Source organism: Symsagittifera roscoffensis, chromosome 9 (assembly GCF_963678635.1).
Source record: "Symsagittifera roscoffensis chromosome 9, txSymRosc1.1, whole genome shotgun sequence".
In the NCBI taxonomy this organism is placed as follows: Eukaryota; Metazoa; Xenacoelomorpha; order Acoela; family Convolutidae; genus Symsagittifera; species Symsagittifera roscoffensis.
The window spans coordinates 41,713,433-41,722,770 of NC_087070.1; positions in this window are offsets into that span (position 1 = coordinate 41,713,433).

Below are 9,338 nucleotides of genomic sequence, written 5' to 3' on the forward strand. Positions count from 1 at the left end.
CTGATAACTTGCTTAAATAAAACCTGTTGAATTTTTTTGCCTGATGATTTGCTCTATGAAACAACTTGAAAATGTTCAATGTTGGATAGATTGACTAGCTTGGTTAATGAAAACATAAATTTTTAACAAGCGAAATAACTTGAAAAATATTCATAAGTTGTATATTCTACTTGCAAGCGAAATAACTTGAAAAATTTTATAGGTTGTATATTCTGCTTGGAAAAGTTGAATCGCTTGCTTATGAAAAATTTTTCTTGAGCCGATTTAGTTCATCTCAAACTAAATCAAAGTTTCGTCGCTGACTTAGTTTTTTAGAAACCTTTAACACTTTACCCATCCGGTTCGCTTTATGGAATAACTTGATACATTTCAAAGTTTCATCGCTCGATTAGCTCGCTTAGAAAAAGTAGAGTTTGCGAACTGATTCGTAACAAGAAAAACGTCTTAAATGTTTTAGTTTTTTATGTAAATTGCTCCCAAAGCTATCCGATTCCTTTCATAAAATCAATTAAAAAATTTCAAAATTTCATCGCTTGGATGGCTTCATTAGAAAACGTTAGGGTTTGAGCTGTCATAATTGCTTTTTTTATAGCTCGACCAGTTACTTTAGAAAAATGTTAGTGTTCGTGAACCGATTCAGTCTGAAAACACTCCAAATACTTCGAAAATTTTGTAGCTTGAAAAGCTTGCACAAGAAACCTTTGGATTTTTCGCTTAATGTTTAAATTTTTTTTGCTTAATTGTTAGCATAGCGAAATTTTTTTGCAATTTCTCTCGCAGTTCAATCTCAGAAATTATTTAAAATGTTTCAAATTTTTATCCCTTGAAGGGCTCCAATATAAACACTTATACTTTCAGCTTCCCGATTCCCTTCATTAAATACCTTGAAACATTTCAAAGTTTCATCTCCTAAATCGCTTTAACATAAAAGTTAAAACGTTCTGCAATCCGTTTCGCGCGTTTCAAAAGTTCCTAGCTGGCTTAGAAGAACTTGAATTGTCAAAAATCTGATTTCTCAAACCAATTCAGTCAATGAAAAACCTGTAAAAATCAAAACTTCATAGCTTCAAACGCTTACATAGAAAAATTTTAAGCTTTTCGCGAAATGATTGGGTCTACGAAAAAACTTGAAAACAGTTCACAAAGTCTGATAGCTCGAAGAACTCGCTTAGAAAACTTTAACTTTTTCACAAACTGATTCGGTTTATGAAATAACATGACCTATTTCAAAATTTCTAGCCTAAAAATCTGCCTTAAAAATATCAGTTTTTTGCGAATTAATCCAATCTATATAATGACTTGGAAGGTTTTGAAGTTTCATAGCTTCAAACACTTGCTTAGAACACTTTTAAGCTTTTCGCGAAACGATTTGGTCTAAGAAATAACTTGAAAAAGTTGACAAAGTTGGTTAGCTTGAATAGCTCGCTTAGAAAACCCTAAATTTTTCATAAACAGATTCAGTCTTTGAAATAACTTACAATGGTTCAAAAAACTCATGTCTTGATTAGCTTGCTTCGAAAAACTTACATTTTCTCGCGAACTGATTCAGTTTATGAATAAACTTGAAATACTTCAAAGTTGGTTAGCTCTAGTAGGTTGCTTAGACAAACTTCAACCCTTCGCCAATCGATTCGCTCTACGCGATAACCTGAATAAGCTCAAAATTTTATAGCGGGAATAGCTTGCCTAGAAATTTAAAGCTTCTTACAAACCGATTCAGTCTCTAAAATAACTTATAATAATTCAAAATTTAATAGCTTTAAAAGTTTGTTTAGAAAAATCTAATAAAACTTTTTGCGGACCGATTCAATCTTTGAAATAATGGGCAATATTTGAAAAACTCATAGCATGAGTAACTTGCTTCAAAAAACGTACAGCTTCTCGCGAAATGATATGGTATATGAAATAACTTGAAATACTTCAAAGTTGCTGTTTAGCTCTAGTAGCTTGCTTAGACAAACTTCAACTCTACGACAATTGACTCGCTCTACGCGATAACTTGAAATAGTTCGAAGTTTTATAGCATGAATAGCTTGCCTAGAACATTTAAAGCTTTTCTCGAAACGATTCAGTCTCTTAAATAACTTATAATAGTTCAAAATTTCATAGCTTTGAAAGCTTGCTTAGAAAAACTTGATAAAACTTTCTGATTCAGTCTATGAAATAGCTTGCAATATTTCAAAATTTCACAACCTTAAACGCTTGCTTTGAAAATTTTTTAACTTTTTGCGAACCGATTTGTCTACAAAATAAATTGAAAAAGTTCACAAAGTTTGATAGCTTGAATAGCTCGATCAGAAAACTTTATTTTTTTCACAAAATGATTCGGTTCATGAAATAAACGGAAATACTTTAACATTTTATAGCTCTTAAAGCAGTCTTAGAAAAACTGAAACATTTCGCGAACCGATTCGGTCCGCCAGCTTATTTTAAATAATTCGAAGTTGCAGATTTTGACTCGATACTTCAAAATTTTTGAAGCTTTTTGCCAAACGATTCAGTCTATAAAAAAACTTTTAATAATTCAAAAAATCAAAGCTTTAGAAACTTTTTTATTTCAATAACTTTAAGCTTCTTGCTAACTCCTTCAGTTTATGAAATAAATTGAAATTTTTCAAAATTGCTTAGCTCTAATAGCTTTCTTAGAAAAACTTCAACAGTTCGGCGGCCGATTCGGTCACCGAAAAGGCTTTAAAAAGTTTACAAAGTTTCATAGCTTGAATAGGTTGCTTAAAAAATTTTAAAATTTTCCCAAGCTGATTCAATTTACGAAACAAATTGAATTATTTCAAAAAACTTGATTTCAATTTAAAAAATAACTTGAAGGAAATTGAAGTTTCATAGCTTTAAAAGCTTGCCTAGAAAAACTTCGTGCTTTTCGCGAACCGAATCGGTCCAGAAACTTATTTGAAATTTGTGATAGTTTCATAGCTTGATTAGTCTACTTCACAAATTTCAAAGTTTTTGGCGAACCGATTCAGTCTATGAAGAAAATTAAAATATTCCAAATTTTCATAGCTTTAAAAGCTTGCTCAGAAAAACTTGAAGCTTCTCGCGAACTGATTCGGTTTATGGAATAACTTTAAGTTTTTCAAGGTTAATTATCTGTAATAGTTAGATTTAGAAACTTTCTTATTTCATTAACTTGAAGCTTCTTGCGAATTTATTCAGTTTATGGCATAACTTGAAACTTTTCAAAGTTGTTTAGCTCTATTAGCATGCTTAAAAATATTTCAACAGTTCGTCGACCAATTCGGTGTCACCGAAATGGCTCTAAAAAGATCACAAAGTTTCATAGCTTGAATATGTTGCTTAAAAAAATTTATTTTCTTCCCAAGCTGATTCGATTTATGAAACAAATTGAACAATTTCAAAGAAGTTAAATTTTTTGCGAACTTATTTAATCTACAAAATAACTGGAAAGTTTTTGAAAATTCATAGCTTTCAAAGCTTTCCGAGAAAAAATTCCGAGCTTTTCTCGAACCGAATCGGTCCACAAACATATTTGAAATTTGTGAAAGTTTCATAGCTTGATTAGTCTACTTCACAAATTTCAAAGTTTTTGGCGAACCGATTCAGTCTATGAAGAAAATTAAAATATTCCAAATTTTCATAGCTTTAAAAGCTTGCTCAGAAAAACTTGAAGTTTCTTGCGAACTGATTTGGCTTACGAAATAACTTGAATATTTTCAAAGTTGGTTAGCTCTAATAGCTTGCTTAGAAAAACTTCAACAGTTCGTCGACCGATTCGGTCACCGAAATGGCTTTAAAAAGATCACAAAGTTTCATAGCTTGAATAGGTTGCTTAAAAAAATTTATTTTCTTCCCAAGCTGATTCGATTTATGAAACAAATTGAACAATTTCAAAAAAGTTAAATTTTTTGCGAACTTATTTAATCTACAAAATAACCGCAAAGTTTTTGAAAATTCATAGCTTTCAAAGCTTGCTCAGAAAAACTTGAAGTTTCTTGCGAACTGATTTGGCTTATGAAATAACTTGAAATTTTTCAAAGTTGGTTAGCTCTAATAGCTCGCTTAGAAGTTTTTAACTTTTTCACAAAATGATTCTGTTTATTTACTCTAACATTTCACAGCTTTTAAAGCATTCTTATAAAAACTGAAACCTTTCTTGAACCGATTCGGTCCACCAGCTTATTTGAAGAAATTCGAGCTTCTGAGTTTGACTTGATACCCCAAAGTTTTTTAAGCTTTTGCCAACCGATTCAGTCTTAAAAAAACTTATACTAATTCAAAAAATCATAGCTTTAGAAATTTTTTTTTCATTAACTTGAAGCTTCTTGCAAACTTATTCAGCTTATGGCATAACTTGAAACTTTTCAAAGTTGTTTAGCTCTATTAGCATGCTTAAAAATATTTCAACAGTTCGTCGACCAATTCGGGGTCACCGAAATGGCTCTAAAAAGATCACAAAGTTTCATAGCTTGAATATGTTGCTTAAAAAAATTTATTTTCTTCCCAAGCTGATTCGATTTATGAAACAAATGAACTATTTCAAAAAACTTAAATTTTTTGCGAACTGATTTAATCTATAAAATAACTTGAAAGTTTTTGAAAATTCATAGATTTCAAAGCTTTCCTAGAAAAAAATCCGAGCTTTTCTCAAACCGAATCGGTCCACAAACATATTTGAAATTTGTGAAAGTTTCATAGCTTGATTAGTCTACTTCAAAAATTTCAAAGTTTTTGGCTTTTGGCGAATCGATTCAGTCTATGAAGAAAATTAAAACATTCCAAATTTTCATAGCTTTAAAAGCTTGCTCAGAAAAACTTGAAGTTTCTTGCGAACTGATTTGGCTTACGAAATAACTTGAATATTTTCAAAGTTGGTTAGCTCTAATAGCTTGCTTAGAAAAATTTCAACAGTTCGTCGACCAATTCGGGGTCACCGAAATGGCTCTAAAAAGATCACAAAAATTCATAGCTTGAATAGCTTGCTTATAAAAATTTATTTTCTTCCCAAGCTGATTCGATTTATGAAACAAATTGAACTATTTAAAAAAAATTTTTTTTTTGCAAACTGATTCAATCTATAAAAAAAACTTGTAAGATTTTGTAGTTTCCTAGCTTTCAAAGCTTGCCTAGAAAAACTTCGAGCTTTTTGCCACCCGAATCGGACCACAATTTTATTTGGAATAATTCGAAGTTTCAGAGTTTGACTTGATACTTCAAAATTTTTGAAGCTTTTCGCCAACCTAAATGGCTCTAAAAAGATCACAAAGTTTCATAGCTTGAATAGCTTGCTTATAAAAATTTATTTTCTTCCCAAGCTGATTCGATTTATGAAACAAATTGAACTATTTAAAAAAAATTTTTTTTTTGCAAACTGATTCAATCTATAAAAAAAACTTGTAAGATTTTGAAGTTTCCTAGCTTTCAAAGCTTGCCTAGAAAAACTTCGAGCTTTTTGCGAACCGAATCGGTCGACAATTTTATTTGAAATAATTCAAAGTTTCATAGCTTGACTAGTCTACTTCAAAAATTTCAGAGCTTTCGGCAAACCGATTCAATCTATGAAGGAAAATAAAACATTCCAAATTTTCGTAGCTTCAAAAGCTTGCTCAGAAAAACTTGAAGTTTCTTGCAAACTGATTCGGTTTATGAAATAACTTTTTAAGTTTTTCAAAATTGCTTAGCTGTATTAGATTGCTTTGAAAAAATTCAACTGTTCGACACTCAATTCGCTCTACGAAATAACTTTAAAAAAACTCAAGTTTTCCGAGCGTGAATAGCTTGCCTAGAAAAATTAAAGCTCATCGCGTACCCATTCAGTCTATGGAGTAACTAATAACAATTTTAAATCTCATGGATTTGAAAGCTTGCTTAGAAAAACTGTAATTTTTCTGCGGACGGATTAAATCCACGAAATAACTTGAAAAAATATCACAAAAATTGATAGCTTGAGTAGCTCGCTTAGAAGTTTTTAACTTTTTCACAAAATGATTCTGTTTATTTACTCTAACATTTCACAGCTTTTAAAGCATTCTTGGAAAAACTGAAACCTTTCTTGAACCGATTGGGTCCACAGCTTATTTGAGGAAATTCGAGGTTTCAGAGTTTGACTTGATACTTCGAAGTTTTTAAAGCTTTTGCCAACCGATTCAGTCTTAAAAAAACTTATACTAATTCAAAAAATCATAGCTTTAGAAAATTTTTTTCATTAACTTGAAGCTTCTTGCAAACTTATTCAGCTTATGGCATAACTTGAAACTTTTCAAAGTTGTTTAGCTCTAATAGCATGCTTAAAAATATTTCAACAGTTCGTCGACCGATTCGGGGTCACCGAAATGGCTCTAAAAAGATCACAAAGTTTCATAGCTTGAAGATGTTGCTTAAAAAATTTATTTTCTTCCCAAGCTGATTCGATTTATGAAACAAATTGAACTATTTCAAAAAACTTAATTTTTTTGCGAACTGATTTAATCTATAAAATAACTTGAAAGTTTTTGAAAATTCATAGCTTTCAAAGCTTTCCTAGAAAAAATTCCGAGCTTTTCTCGAACCGAATCGGTCCACAAACATATTTGAAATTTGTGGAAGTTTCATAGCTGGATTAGTCTACTTCAAAAATTTCAAAGTTTTTGGCGAATCGATTCAGTCTATGAAGAAAATTAAAATATTCCAAATTTTCATAGCTTTAAAAGCTTGCTCAGAAAAACTTGAAGTTTCTTGCGAACTGATTTGGCTTACGAAATAACTTGAATATTTTCAAAGTTGGTTAGCTCTAATAGCTTGCTTAGAAAAACTTCAACAGTTCGTCGACCGATTCGGTCACCGAAATGGCTTTAAAAAGATCACAAAGTTTCATAGCTTGAATAGGTTGCTTAAAAAAATTTATTTTCTTCCCAAGCTGATTCGATTTATGAAACAAATTGAACAATTTCAAAAAAGTTAAATTTTTTGCGAACTTATTTAATCTACAAAATAACTGGAAAGTTTTTGAAAATTCATAGCTTTCAAAGCTTGCTCAGAAAAACTTGAAGTTTCTTGCGAACTGATTTGGCTTATGAAATAACTTGAAATTTTTCAAAGTTGGTTAGCTCTAATAGCTTGCTTAGAAATTTTTCAACGGTTCGTCGACCGATTCGGGATCACCGAAATAGCTCTAAGAAGATCACAAAATTTCATAGCTTGAATAGGTTGCTTAAAAAATTTATTTTCTTCCCAAGCTGATTCGATTTATGAAACAAATTGAATAATTTCAACAAAAAACTTAAAATTTTTGCAAACTGATTCAATCTATAAAAAAAACTTGTAAGATTTTGTAGTTTCCTAGCTTTCAAAGCTTGCCTAGAAAAACTTCGAGCTTTTTGCCACCCGAATCGGACCACAATTTCATTTCGAATAATTCGAAGTTTCAGAGTTTGACTTGATACTTCAAAATTTTTGAAGCTTTTCGCCAACCAATTCAGTCTTTAAAAAAACTTACAAAAATTCAAAAAATCAAAGTTTTAAAAACTTTTTTTATTTCAATAACTTTAAGCTTCTTGCTAACTCCTTCAGTTTATAAAAAAAATTGAAATTTTTCAAAGTTGCTTAGCTCTAATAGCTTTCTTAGAAAAACTTCAACAATTCGTGGACCGATTCGGTCACCGAAATGGCTTTAAAAAGTTCTCAAAGTTTCATAGTTGAATAGGTGGCTTAAAAAGCTTTAAAATTTTCCTAAGCTGATTCGATTTAAGAAACAAATTGAACTATTTCAAAAAACTTCAGTTTTTTGCGAACTGATTCAATTTAAAAAATAATTTGAAAGAAATTGAAGTTTCATAGCTTTCAAAGCTTGCCTGGAAAAATTTCGAGATTTTCGCGAACCGAATCGGTCCACAAAATTATTTGACATAGTTCAAAGTTTCATAGCTTGACTAGTCTACTTCAAAAATTTCAAAGCTTTCGGCGAACCGATTCAGTCTATGAAAGAATATATTATAACTCTAAGTTTTATAGTTTTAAAAGCTTGCTTACACAAATTGAAACTTTTTGCAAACCAATTCGGTACACGGACTAACTTGAAACATTTCAACGTTTCTAAGCTTGACTAGCCTACTTCAAAAATATCAAAGCATTTCGCAAACCAATTCAGTCTATGAAGGAAATTAAAATATACCAAATTTTCATAGCATCAAAAACTTGCTCCGAAAAACTTGAAGTTTCCTGCGAACTGATTCGGTTTATGAAATAACTTTTTAAGTTTTTCAAAGTTGCTTAGCTGTAAAAGCTTGCTTTGAAAAAACTCAACTGTTAGACAACCAATTCGCTCTACGAAATAACTTCAAAAAACTCAAATTTTCCGAGCGTGAATAGCTTGCCTAGAAAAATTAAAGCTCATCGCGTACCCATTCAGTCTATGGAGTACCTAATAACAATTTGAAATCTCATGGGTTTAAAAACTTGCTTAGAAAAACTGTAATTTTTCTGCGGACGGATTTAGTCCACGAAATAATTTGAAAAAAGTTCACAAAGTTTGATAGCTTGAGTAGCTCGCTTAGAAGTTTTTAACTTTCTCACATATTTATTCCGTTTATTTACTCTAACATTACCCAGCTTTTAAAGCATTCTTATAAAAACTGAAACCTTTCTTGAACCGATTCGGTCCACCAGCTTATTAGAAGAAATTCGAAGTTTCAGAGTTTGACTTGATACTTCGAGTTTTTAAAGCTTTTGTCAACCAATTCAGTATTAAAAAAATTAATACTAATTCAAAAATTCATAGCTTTAGATTTTTTTTATTTCATCAACTTGAAGCTTCTAGCGAACTTATTCTGTTTATGGCATAACTTGAAACTTTTCAAAGTTGTTTAGCTCTATTAGCATGCTTAAAAATATTTCAACAGTTCGTCGACCAATTCGGGGTCACCGAAATGGCTCTAAAGAGATCACAAAGTTTCATAACTTGAATATGTTGCATAAAAAATTTATTTTCTTCCCAAGCTGATTCGATTTATGAAACAAATTGAACTATTTCAAAAAAAAGTTTTTTTTTGCGAATTGATTCAATCTACAAAAAAACTTGAAAGATTTTGAAGTTTCCTAGCTTTCAAAGCTTGTCTAGAAAAACTTCGAGCTTTTTGCCGATCGAATCGGTCCACAATTTTATTTGAAATAATTCGAAGTTTCAGAGTTTGACTTGATACTTCAAAATTTTTGAAGCTTTTCGCCAACCAATTCATTCTTTAAAAAACTTACAAAAATTCAAAAAATCAAAGTTTTAAAAACTTTTTTATTTCAATAACTTTAAGCTTCTTGCTAACTCCTTCAGTTTATGAAAAAAATTGAAACTTTTCAAAGTTGTTTAGCTCTAATAGCTTGCTTAGAAAATTTTC